This window comes from Puntigrus tetrazona, chromosome 6 (assembly GCF_018831695.1).
Source record: "Puntigrus tetrazona isolate hp1 chromosome 6, ASM1883169v1, whole genome shotgun sequence".
NCBI classification, from domain to species: domain Eukaryota; kingdom Metazoa; phylum Chordata; class Actinopteri; order Cypriniformes; family Cyprinidae; genus Puntigrus; species Puntigrus tetrazona.
In genome coordinates, this window is record NC_056704.1 from 15,982,745 (window position 1) to 15,996,769 (window position 14,025).

Genomic DNA, 14,025 nt, shown 5'->3' on the forward strand with positions numbered 1-14,025 from the left:
GATAATATGTAAGAGGTATATACTGTAAGTGGACATGGTTTCTGGTTCAGGGCCTAGACTCCAAGCAATTTTCCAGGTTTCTATCCAAGGAGAAAACTCAAAAGAGGAACAAAAACTAACAATTATGAAACCTCAGTTATTGAGTAAAATGGTAGATCATGAAACATTCTGAAACGGAGCTGTTGAGATCATCTGTAAAACACCCATCACTTCCTCTGTCTTTTTCAAGGTGATAATACGTTATACAGACAACTGCTTTGTGTTACATTGTGTATTTGTCTGTCATAGGCAAGTTAAATTAAAGCTGAGAAAATGTTTTTTTCAAAGGCTGCTGTACGCTGTCTTGTTGACTTGTCTCTTCGTGAAGTAGTGAACTGATTTTGCTTGGGCCTGAGATTGGGCGCTCAGACCTAGCTCAGGTGGTGCCACTCAGAGTCCTGGTCTATCCTGATGTTCTTCGCCAGCTTGAGAATCCTGAGAAGTTGGCCTTTGGAAGTTCCTGGGACTTGTAAAGATCTCTGAGAAGTTGAGGCTGGCCTCAGATTTGACGATGTTTGTTTAGAGGGAGATTCAGTCACGGAGACTGGAGCCAGAAGAAGATGGACTCGAGCGTCAGGAGAATCCAGGACGCCCAGACGGTTATCTTTTTATCTTGGGTGAGTGGGGTCTGTCTGGGGACGCTGGTCTCTTGTCCCCGGTGTCTCTTTAGTACCTGGGATGTTGAGCTGATAGGGCCAAGCACACCTTAGGCAACAGTGGCCAGCTGAGACACAACTCTGTCCATTCCACTTGTGAGGCAGTGGATGGAGAGGCTGCAGCAGCGAGAAAGCAGCAGCTGCAGCTGCAGCCTGTCTGCGATTGCTTCGCCTCTTCATCTCCCTTGTGATGCTCTCCAGTTGGTGTGGTAGCAAACAGGGACATCCCTGGCTACTCCAGAAGCAGTGCAGGGATCCATTTTACTACTGGTTTTTGACTCTGGGCTCAGAAGATTTGGGGGTCCTCCTAATCCAATGGAGGTGTGGTGGGTTTGACAAATGGGTCTTGCTGACAGAAGCAAAAGCGCCACCATGGGTGAAAAGGTACTAGGATAGCGGGCTGGGCTGAGGTGGAGATGGCCTAACATTGGATTGAGAGTCCTGTCCCTTTGACTCTTTCATTTTGACTGTTCAGCTAATGTTGAACTGGGAGCTTAGCTACACAGATGTTGTAGGATCTCTGTTCTGGGGCTAATACCTTTGCATTGACAGTGAGGCTGGAAATTTGTGTCTGAGATTGATGTACTTTGTCATCTGCAGCCTCTGCTGGGCTGAGGCCTGGGGTGCAAACTGCTGGGAGGGCAACAGTCCCAGCAAGTTGGTGGAGCTGCTGGTCCCATCCTGATGGTATGAGAGGCCATTGGTAGTAGGCCTTAAGACATGGCTTGGAGGAACATAGCTTGTTCTACGTCCATCTGGCTATCTTCTGACCTTCATCTGGTTCTATCTTTCCTGATGAATCTACCGTGGATGGCATCCTGTTTTTGAAGAGACTCACTGCACGCCAGCGATCCTGGCGATGGCTGATAGTTTGTTCTTCAGCTTATTTCTTCCCAGGAACAAGTCCAAGAGTTCCAGTACCTGACTCAGGACCTTCTTGGCTACCCAGTTTACTTAACTGAACTTTTCTGCAGGCTGCCCTTTTCAGAGGGAGATAATTTTCCCCATTTAGAGTCTCACTGACTGACTCCTGCAGGCTCCAGAGACTGGGGTCTCGCTGCAGACTTTTAAAATCTGAATGAGGTATCAAGACTGTGTTTGTGCTGGCACCTAAATCAAGCAGCTTTTAATGTTGAGCAGAGGATGGAGAAGGAGAGGAGGATGAAGAAGAAAGAGAGGCTGCAAGCTTCCCCAGCTGATTGACACGCTTGGAGCAGAGTGAGAGCGAGGAGGGTCTGCACCTTTGGGTGATATCTGTCTACTAATGGAGGAAGAGGGAGTTTGACAGGGAAAGACTGGCTTCATTAAAGAAGTGATGAGGCGTGGCTTGCAGAGGAAGGAGAACGCTGTGGAGAGGTGCCTGAGGGGTGTGGCTTATGGTGCACGAGCCAGGGAGATAGTGATATTGCCGCTGATTTCCGGCCTAGGGAACGGCATCAAGGCCAGAGTTTTAGAGCCAGACTAAGTGCAAAGAGCTGGGTCTGATCTGACTCAGAACTGGCAGGGGAGTTTGGCACACTGAGCTAGGTGAGCTACTTGGATGAGTTCCCACCAACTGCATTAGAGAAAGAGAAAATCTAAGGTTAAAGATTAAATCTTTTAAAAGGAAGTTATGAAGTATAGAATACTGATTTCATAATTGGGAACTACTCATTTACATTGTATGTAGATGATAAAATCGTTAAATGAAATGGGAAGCAATTTGACATGACATTACGTGAATAAAATCATATTGGCATTAGTTTGTTCAGTTTCACTGGAGGGCAGAGTCGGGTGTGGAACGACAGGCCCTGTGTGGGTGAACGAGGGGATATGTGCGTGAGACCCTGGGAGCTCTCACCTGATGAAACTGAGTTGTTCAAAGAAGACAGGCTACGACTGTGGAGAAGCGTTTGCCTGCTTTGGTGATCTTACGAACAGTGAGTTTCTTCACTGCAGTGAACATAAAGTATATATATAGCTACACATGTGTGTTTGGAGGGATAAATGGGAAAAATTTGTATGACTTTTGTCTGATTTTCCTGATGGTACACTACACTAGACTTCACCTGTCTTGTCCTTCTGGTTTTGCCTTTGTTGCACGCCATTTGATTCTGTGGCTGGTTTTATGGCAGGCCAACTTTAATAGATGATTCTTTAAAGGGCGAGCAGAAATGTGATAATTTTGCTGCCACTTGCAACATAAAAAGAAATTATCTAAAATCTATAATTTAAAAGTTAAATAGTGCTCATCAGATTAGATATGCCAATGTACTTGAGAATAAGCTTCATAACTTCTGTATGGCCAAGTCCATGACAGGCCTCCATTAACATGTGTGATAAGATCGCCTCTCAGTCCAGCCCCGAGCAGGTCCCCATCTCACGTGCTGCAAAATCATATGTTAGGAGCACTCAATCCACAAATTGGTACAGTCTAACTGCATCAAGAAGAATAATGAGACCTGCCATACTCACTCAGACTCATGGTAATAGAGTAAATGTCTGTGTCTCCTATGTGGAACTGGATGGTAACGTAGGGTGAAACCATATTTCTGCCAGCTCTGTGGATGATCATATGGTTTGACACTGGAGACAGCTGTGGGAGCAGGTCTCCTGCTGGGTAAGAGTCACGTGATGAAGGGTTAGACGAGAGAGAATGGGACATGGGATCACAAAGGAGGCCCGTGGGTGGTCTAAAATACATGAAAATATACAAATAAAATGTGCTGCAGTTAAAATGACACTCCCAATTGCCATATATTTTTTAAGAGGATAGAGAGAGGTAATCCAATCAAATGACTAGTAAGACATAGATTCAGCGTTGGTCCTGGTACACATTTCTATTAACAAACTTGGAGGATCATAAGGATCCTAATCAAAGAATTAGACTGCAACCCTATTATCATACTTCCTGCTGTTTAAGGACCAAATAAAAAGACCACATTTTTACATGGCAAAATGACAACAATTACTGTGACTGACTCTACTACAGGGATCATAAGTGAGAGGGTGAAAAATGAAGCTGACTTGATAACTTTGTTAAGAGGGCGTGATGTGTGTTCTCTGCATCTCTGACAGCAGTTCAGCTCTAGCTCTCTACGAGCTGCCAAACTACTGATTGCTTTAGGAGTGGAGTTTCTAGATCCTTCCAGCACTGTAGCGAGAAGCTCTCGACCCAACACGTCGCCAGAACTACCAGCTGAAATTACACACACAAAAGAAAAATTAGCAGAGATATCAGAATCTCCCAATATGGTGTTACTTGAAATAAATCCTATTCACTTTGGTAATTCTAATTCTTTCAGTTTTTTTGTTTTTTTCTCATTAGGGTCTAGGAATTAATCTGAAAGAATTTGTAATAATTTTTAAATTAAAGCTAGAATACATACTAGTCCCTAAAATAATTCAAGATTTACGGTGACTGTGGGATTGGCTAATCTGGCTGAAGTGAGCTGGTGGTTGGCGCATTCATCCAGCCTGAGCCTCTCTCCACAGGTAGCTCTGCATGGCCTGAGGCAGATCTTCTCTAATGCAGGGTCTCTAACAGGGTCTTTTCTGCCTCTACACCACCATCCTCTACTGGAAAATGGCAAATCGAGGCATTTCCTGATGATGGCCGAGCAGCAAATGCCGACGACGGTTAGAGTGGTGGGCTGAGCCACTCTCGGTGTAGATGACTCGACAGAGAGCCGCCTTAGGCTACAAAGACCAAATGTCCAGACTACTGCACCATGTTGGAATAAACGTGCTAAATATATATATTTTAAAATACAGCATGATATCTATGATTTATCAGGAATCATTTCAGGTTTTCTTACCATCTCAGGTGAGCCCACCAGCCAGCTCCGCCCCGAGACTTTAGTCCACTGAGACTATCAATACGCTCCTCCTCACTTAGACTGCGCTAGTGAGGAGGGGTGCGCTTCTCCTCATGCAAGGAAAGACGCTCCATGCTACTATACCTGAAATGTAGAGATGACGAGAGACGCATAGATTAAGCAAAGTGGGCAAACAAAAGAAAAACAATACTGAAAACAGTACTTCTGCTGTTGTTAAAAGGCAAAGGCATGTCTTCCTTTACACCTTGGTTGAATCACAGAATAGGAGGAGAACTGACGGATCTCCAGATGGTCGCTATCATTTGTATCATCCTCTTCCTCCGAGTCCACGGATGATACCGACCTGAGCGTGCTAGAGGGTTGTAGAAAGAAATTTCAAACAGTGTTTAGAAAATGTGCTTCCAATGTGGCTGCATGTGTATTGCAGGTAGGGAACAAAGGCCTGTTATAAATTTCTACAGTCTCTGCAGTCTGAACATACTGTCAAAAGAGCTAGTATTATCCTCCACCCAGCTGAGGAATGAACTGCCTTCTGGTCTCAGGAGACTGTTCCAGTCCAGATCAGTAAAGAAACGGTGCTGTTTCACTAAAATGCACTCCTGTGAGACAGGAGAGAGAACATCTTTTCAAAAATTTCAGAAACAGAGAGGCAGGATAGCATTCTCAGGTTTATTCATACACTATTAATCTCAGAAGATCAAATGCTTTCACTCTTCTAAAACTTAACCAGGGGATCAACAGTAGTCAGAGTCTGCGTAAGTGTGAGGTTTGTGTGATAGAGGACCTGTTCCCAGACGCTCCAGAGGGTTTTGTCACAGTAGTTTTGAGATGAGATCTGAGCATCTGGAGGCAATGCTTCATCACCTTCTGGCCAGATTATCTCCATCTATTGAACGGGCACATACAGAATCACATTTGAAAGCATCAATAACAACAGAATTAGGGTTTTATGTGTTTTTTAATTTGTCAAAGCATTTTGATATACAGATGGCATGTAAGAACAGCTTGAATTTAAGTGTGTATTAGGTTTTTAAAATTAATAAAGACTGTAAAGCAGATTACTGATTAGGAAAAAGACTAATAGTAGATATATTTATATTTCTTTTATTATTATTTTTTAATTTTTTTTATTTTGCATTTTCAGATATGACACTAACCACTGATGACTTGGCCAAACAGCCTCAGGTGTATCTCCCAAAGAAGGGAGCACATCCTACAAGAAACTCATACAAGATGACTCATGGCCCACCAGTCAATCACTTCCAGCCCTGCTCTCAGAATGACCCCAGGCGCCATGTACTCCGGAGTACCACACCTGATGAGAAAGAGGCATTTTGAGACATAGCTCCTAAGAATATTTTTAATAAATTAATAAATAATAATACAAGGTCTCTAAAATTCTGCTTGTCCAGAAATTTTCTGGTGTCTTTTTCTGGATATAGCCCTCATATAGATTGCTGTTAAGCTCATTAAACCAATCTTGACAGTCCGGAATCTGTAAGTTTTATGTGTCCCATTGATGCACCAGGAGACTATTGGAAAAAAATAAAATAACCAGTGATTATGAAAAGCCTATCCATTTATTTAAAAGCTTGTCTAAACCTGCACAACTGATCCAAGCGCAGCTAATGCTATTGTTTTCGTATTCTTATGAGATGGAATTTAATAAAATAAAAATCCTTCATGTCAGAAAGTCAGGTTCAAGCATCAGTGGGTTTGGTGTTACTTGTGTGCCACTTGTCAGGTGTCTGAGTCCCTGTGTACAATACCATAAATTGTGAAGGCATTCCAGTGCTAGAAGCAGTCTCAGCAGGGCATGGCGCGTACATGTCCACAGGCAGAGCCCCCACTGCGCTTCTAGCAAAGTGGCACAATGCCCCCACTCAGACACACAAACACTTTCAACCACTCTGTGTGCATCCTACAAATGAACCTCCACATAGACTGTTTACCTTCCATATACCCATAACCATGCAAAGATGTCTTCTTTGTTTCAAAAGAGCAGAACATGCTGACAAACAAAAGGATTCTCTGCAAATGCCAGGATGTCTCTTTCTCAAAAGGCCTGCTGGATCTGCTAAGTGCAGGACTTGTGTCTCTGCTTGTTGATCTTCATGGCAAAATCTCTGACGGGTCTCTATGTCTCACAAGAAACACAGCTCTAAGAAGACAGGCGTATTACTTTTTGAGCTTGTGTAATGGCTTTCTAACTGTATGATTATTGGGCTTGAGGAGAGCCAATTAGATAATTAATAATTTCAAAGGTTTTAGTAAGATTTCACTACTGCAGCAATGACCAAAAATCACTGTTCTAACGTATAGCTCCATTACTGATAAGCTTTAATGGTCTCAAATCTTCTCGCGTGGAGTTTTAGTTTTTGCTGAGGCTGTGGCTGGGGATGAGGCTAGCTGAGGCTGAGTGGCTGTACAGTGGCCTCTACCTGGCATACAAACACAAGAACTTCTAGTGGTCTTATGGGAATGTTATTGTAAAATAGGAGTCAATAGAGTCACTGAAGACTTCCAATTATAATAGACAATTCAATTACTAAGATCTGTGGAATCTGTCTCCGCTTCTGTGTTTCAGGGTTACTACTGCCACAGCTGCTCAGCTGGGCCATTTCTAGAGAGTGAGAGGAAAGAAAGCTAACCAGATGGCATTGAAAAATAACATATATATCACTTTATTCCACGAATATCAGTATCTATTATTGTTTATAAAACTCTCAAAGCTTTCGGATACTTTGGTGCTACTAATTTAAAATGATTCAATGTGCTAGATAACAAAATATTGAACTAAGTACCATTTGTTTCGTACACTGTCTGATTTATTTTACTTTTGTATATCATACAATTTTTAAGTGTACTCTAGTGTTGAAATGCTTTGAGGCCACTTCTGAGTAGCATTCTACCTCGAAGGGGGTCTCTGTGATGCCCAGTCATTGATGATGTATCGAGGGATGCCAGATTTGGATGCCTTGACTTTCCTTTAGCATGACTCTTCAGCAGCCTCAACAGGTGGTAGAACTCTCTTGGATCAAACTCCTACAATACATATAGGCAGAATTGAGGAATATTAAATATGAGTATCAATCATTCCCACTTAATCCTCTAATCATCAATTTATTCTGATGTTACCTGAGCAATTACATTAAGAGGATGAAATTTTTTTGTAATGCTGCTGTTGAAAACTACATTTTCAAAATATGATAAATTTATTTTTCAAATCCTGATTCAAGACAAATATTTTGAAATCATAATATTCATAGACTTCATCAGCATTTTAGCAGACTAATTCTAAATCAGCGTACCAGAACTGGAGTGAAAATAAGAGGCTTATTGAGGCTGGTCATTCCAGCTGCCACACTGAGGTATTTGGGACGCATTGTGCACACATGAAGCAGAATAGGTTAATAGCCCATTGCCCCAGCTGCTGGTCCTCGATCAGTGCTGAGCTGCACTGTATGTTGTCATATTACAATGCACCAGATTACTCAAAATACACATGTGGCCATGACACGGAGCCCAGATGTTTTCTGTGTGGTAGCTGCTTTATTTACATGTGTTTTGAGAATGTCTGGCGGATTTATATAAAGGCATAAATCACTGTGCCTTTGAAGTTTACAATGGGGCCTTGATTCATGTACATTTCTCAAGGCGACCTAGCATTTTAATTATGCGTACTTCACATGCTTCAAGAATGGAAAATAGTTTGCTATGAAGCTACAGTACAAATAATGTCCAGATTAGAGTCTCAAATTATCAGTGCTTACCAACACTCCAGCAGCTGGGCGGGTCGGCAAATGATTATCATCAGCTTTTTCACCAACTGTGATAAATGTCACCTCCTCTACTTTCTGAATGTACCATGAGCCTAGCAACAAACAAGAAAAAAAAAACATATTTGAAATGGCATACTAACATGCTAACTACAGTATTCAGTGTACTTTTATGAATTAAACACCTCAATGATCTACATTTGGCTAAAACTGGGCAATATATAGTAGATAATAAATGGTAGCACACTGGATGGAATATTATATCCTATAATTTAATGCTTTGAATTTCTAATTTGTCTTCACAAAGACAGTGAGTCAGAGCAGTATCAATGGAGATTTTTGACACTTAAAAGAACTAAGGCAAGAGATGGTTCAAATGAGGTGTACAAAAGAGATACATGGGGCAAGGAAGAGTGCAAAGCAGCAAAAAAGAGAGTTCACCAACAGGATAGAGAAAAGCTGTCTAGAGTAGATGAAGTTAAACAGCCAGCTGACAGTAACAGAGTTTATCTCTGACAGACAGCACAGCCACCTTAGGATGTCTAACTGGGGCTTCTGAATTATTTATACAGGTAATGAAACCGCTTATGAATCTCACAACTCAGTATAGTCAAAAAGGTCTCACCTGAGTAAATACATACTCAAAGACAAGACAGAAGTACTGTTATGAGAGATATAGGATGAGGGAGGATCTGGTTTAGTATATTTTAAACTAGATGAAAATGTGAGATGCTCTATCTATACGTTAATAAAAGATCAGGTGTGCATATGTCAATAGAAGATTCCTAGATTCCTCAAGGGCCAGACTTCATAGGATAGCTAGCCACTAAGTGACTTGGCCTTGAGACTGGCTCCCTGTGGTTTTAATGATGCATCCATGGGAGACTGAATGATAAGGTGACTGGTTATTTAAAAAGGCAAACTAGTCTGACTTTAAGACAAATGTCCGCTTTAATAAATAAAGCTCATAAACAAGCGACAAAGACCTTATAGTAAGAGAAACTAGAGAACAAGAATCAGGATGCATGACATACTCAGCATCATATCAAAGAAGAGTCAATACTAAAGATAATTTATTATGATTAATCTACAATTATTTTATAATTTACTATATTTATCTAGATATTAAATATAAATTGCAAGCATTTAATTGTGCCAATTTTTTATAAGGAAGAAGTTTAATAGTTTAAAATATTTTATAATCACAATCATATTATCAAAATTTGTTTTGTTGTAAATATTGGTATGACCCACAAATACTAATAACTAAATTTCTGTGCTTTAAGAATATTAATAATGCAACTCTGATACAAATATTTAAACACTTTCTACAGTTCACAATTTGATTAAAGTAAGCATAGCAGGTATCAGGTATAATATACTCTAGTTACAGTCCACGCTTGAGAAGAATTAAATTGTCATACTCACTGGTGTATCCACTATTCTACAAACATAAAACAGCAGCCATCAGATTCATGACTCAATTTCGATGGAACTCAAAGCAAAACAATCAGGAACCCAACTGTTAGATCCATGGTTTCTGACCGCTGCTCCCAGCGCCCCAAAATCTGCTGAAGAACCTCCTTCCTCCCAGCCGCCTGCCACGAACGCAGGACATCCCCTCTCAGCCAGCAAGGAAGCGTTAGAATGGAGAAGCCAGAATGCCTTTCTGAGCGCATCTGCTGGAAGATGCGGTTTATACCGCCATCCCTGTCTACTCCACCTGTCACCATCGGGCTCCCAACCAAATCAGCCAATTAGCACAGGCTGGATGATGTCATCCCACGCCTGAATGCCAAGTACAGCTGGGCGGATGGCACGGCGACTGCAGCTGAGATCACAATGTACATTTTCGACCCCAGGCAAAAGCTAATGGATGGTTATGGACAACCAACCAAAGAGGGGAAAAACTAGACCTGATCCTCCTTCCATTCCTACTCCTCCCTTTCTCTCTCCCGCCCCGCACCCTCCCTCTTTGGGGTGCCTGGGATATCGATCCACACCAGTGGTGGTTACTGGAGTGTGAAATTAAAATCAGGAAGGTCCTGCACCCCCACACACACACCAACACTACACAACAAACACACACTGCAAAATTCCAACACACATGATTTGTGGAATGGGAATGGGACTTGGAGTCATAACGCTGCCCTGAGGCTCTGGGTGACTGAGCCTAATCAAGACATCAGGCAACCTGCAACCTGACTAATGCAGATTTGACAGGTGACTGGCAGACTCACAGTAGAAAGACTATCAGGGAACCACCATGAGATAGAGCTGCTTATAACAGCCTAGGGGTGTCCAGAGATGACTCTGCCCTGATGTGATGACATAGCCATTTTGGCAGATATGGATTTATGTTTAGAGATACAAGAAAGACTCCAGGCGACAAGGAGTCACATAATAACTCCTCATACTTTTCTCATCTTGCATACTCACATCTTGTGTAATCTCTCAAGGTTCCCCTGTAGTTCGTAGGAAGTAACGGGAGGGGTGAGATGAGACTTCTACGGATTTGTCCAGGCAGTCCTGAGCCAATTTCATGACCTGGTGGTGGATGAAGCTCAGGACGCTGGCCAGCTAAAAAGGATTTGTCAGGAGCAGAGGAGGATATGAAATCAGCCAGCTGCTCCTCCATCTGAGCAGTAGCCTGTGGGCAGAAGGGTCCTGGTAAGGGCTAGGTTAAAAACAAAATATGGAGAGACATCCAGCCACCCACAATGTGCTACTTTTTTAAAAAAAAACACTTTATTATTAGTTTCATTTATTTATTTTTCCTGTCTTATACCAAAATCAGTTTATAGAGACAATTTCTTTAATCTACTTTGTTATAAATTTGTTTATTTAAAAAAAGAAAATAAGTTTTTATATTGTGCTCTATAGGTAAAAAGAAAAAAGTGTGTTTTTTAACATCAAACAGAGTGTGAAATTTTTATTTCTATTATTTATGTATTGTCTCTATACATTAATGTTTATTAGTGTACTGTTGTTTTTATTTATTTTAATTTATGTTAAACATTGTGTTATTTATTTTTTTAATATGTATATTAATGAATATGTATTTTATGTGTATATGTATACTGCATAATATCTCTCTTTTCCTTCTGACACTGTGTGTATCAATGTCTAGGCATTGCAACAGGGAAAAAGAGGCACTTTTATTATTGTGTGAAATGAGACATTGTGTCGTGCAAGTTCTCATCTGCTTTAGACCTCACCTAGGAATCATCTTGTAGACATGGTTCATCATGACGATCTCATGATCAAATGAAATGGGTGAGCGCTCCAGGCTGGAAGAAGAGAATACACCAACAAATATGAGTGAAGAAAAAAAAAAAAGGAACTTAGCCTCTTTCATTTCCTTTTTTTTTTTTTTTTTAACTAATCATATTTTCAACACTAATGTCCTTGTGGTCTATACTCTGTAATCTAACTAAGATGATAGACTGAAGCACCTGTATTTTCTGACACATCCAACCTCATTCATGTCAAAGCAGTACTTCAATCAGAGACGCCCACAGGAATAATTGAGATGGCCAGCTTGTGTAGATAAGAGAGTATGTGTGCGCCCCAGTCAGACACCGATTACAGATGCAGCTGGGATCAGTATGAGTCAATTCCTGTTAGTAAGGTAACTTGGTCAGTGTGACCTTGGAGGATGAGGTAAGTACATGTCATCAATCGGCTATTTGTGCTTCATGTATTACCTCCTGATGCTAACTATAACAGATCTTGATCAACCTCCAGGGTGCTGCTGAGAATGTGCCACATGGCCACATACAATACCTAAATCACTCATCTACAGGCACAACAGTAACAATGGTAAGACGTAAAATATCTAGCCAAATCTTCAACTTATTTGAGAGCCATTTCGATCAAAAAATTACGCATCCTACCACGGCCAAGGTAAAGGCTAATTTGACAGAGATTGATTCACAGTCAAGGAGCTGCATTAACAATCACACTGAGAATATTTCTCCCAAGTGAGTTAGGTATAGAGAGAAGATAAGGGAAAATGAAAGAAAGAAAATGCCTTAGAGCAACTTTAAATAAAGAATTTATTGTGCAGTAAAGAATCAAAGTGAACTCTCCTCTATGCATTAATAACATTCGGCATTTAGACAGATTTATAATTAGTGAATGTAATTACTTTTCTGATGGACACAGAATGTCCTTGCAGCTACAAAATTATCATGTTTTTGAGAAATGACCATATAAAAAGATTCTCATTATAATTCCAAGCCAAATGGATTTAATCTGAAGTAGATGTTCTGTTCAGACTATACTGAAATGCCAGCTATTCATGTGTGTTATAGCACTTTGTGCTCAGAGTATAATACAAATACAGGAATAAAAAGAATAAAACATATTTGAACATTTCTAACTCTATGAAACTCGACACACCCACATATTTTGATAATTGTGACTTCTTTATCTTGGCAGTTCTTTTTCTTAGAATTACGTAATACAAACAGGCACTGACATTTCTTATTTCAGAATTTGGAGTTATCAAATTTATATAAAAAGTATATGTTATAAAGTCGCAGCATGATGAAATCCCAAATGTGTGTGAGAAAGAATAAACACTCAGCAACAGTTAAGTCAGAATTGTGACTAAATCCTCTGTAGCCCAGTGGTTCATCTAACATTTTATCAACTCATTTAGTTCACGCTTTAGATATAATGTGAAGGGAAAATAACTTTAACTTCAGTGCACCTACAACATCATAGTATTGAGAGGTTTATTGAGATACAATCACATGGAACAAAAAGACAAACAAAGGCTGGATCACAGAGAGAGAGAGAGAGAGAGAGAGAGAGAGGAAAGAGAGAGAGAGAGAGAGAGAGAGAGAGAGAGAGAGAGAGAGAGAGAGAGAGAGAGAAAGAGAGAGAGAGAGAGGAGAGAGAGAGAGAGAGAGAGAGAGAGAAAGAGAGAGAGGCATATATATATAAGAGCAGAAGAAGCAGCACAGGAGGAGGCAGCAGGAGCACAGCAGGCAGCAGAGAGGCAGGCAGAGAGAGAGAAGAGCATCAAACATATTGAGCACAGTCGACTCCTGGGTTCGGTAGAGTTGAAATGTGACCAGCTACTGGTACGCTATATAGTTTTGCATTCAATACAAATACAATTGAGTTACAGAGACTACCATACTATTTTCAGACACATTTATTTACATCGCGTGAAAGCTGACCCCAAATTAATGTAAATTGCTAGTAGACCCAGAGTGTCTTCATGTAGTCTTATTAAAATTATACTTGTCTTCATTACTGCTAAACATTTGACATGTGATGATGGATGGTGACTACTGTACGCTCAGCTTCATTACTCCTCTAGTGCGTGTTTGAGTACTGAAAGATGTGCAAAGTAGTTTATGAAGAGTTACATGACTACGGCATGAAGAAACATCCTCTCACTTTCAGACGCCTGTTAACAAGCAGAAATTACATACTGCTCATTTCTCATCTCTAATAATTGCTTCCACCGCAACTTCTCGCTTCAGCCGCTTCATTCTTCTTTCTCAATAGCAGAAATGGATAATTCAAGTTGCAATTCGTAAGATGTGGCAACAGCAAACCTTCTCTACTCTCATCTAATATTTATGATCTACTCCTGAGCTTCGAATCCCTGTTGAGTTCAGATACTAAAGAGGTAAGGGCCAATAAAGTCGCCCACTGAAGAGAGCAGTGGGGAAAGAAAGAGAGATGTTTGCAAGAAGCCGTGATGCATGTCTT

The 14,025-nt window shown here is 40.8% G+C and overlaps 2 pseudogenes; both read right to left on the reverse strand.

Annotated features, from left to right (window-relative positions):
- Window positions 1-429: 429 nt before the first annotated feature.
- Window positions 430-1,157, reverse strand: LOC122347280 (annotated as a pseudogene).
- A 1,029-nt stretch (window positions 1,158-2,186) lies between these two features.
- On the reverse strand, window positions 2,187-10,025 carry LOC122347281 (annotated as a pseudogene).
- Between the last annotated feature and the right edge of the window lie 4,000 nt (window positions 10,026-14,025).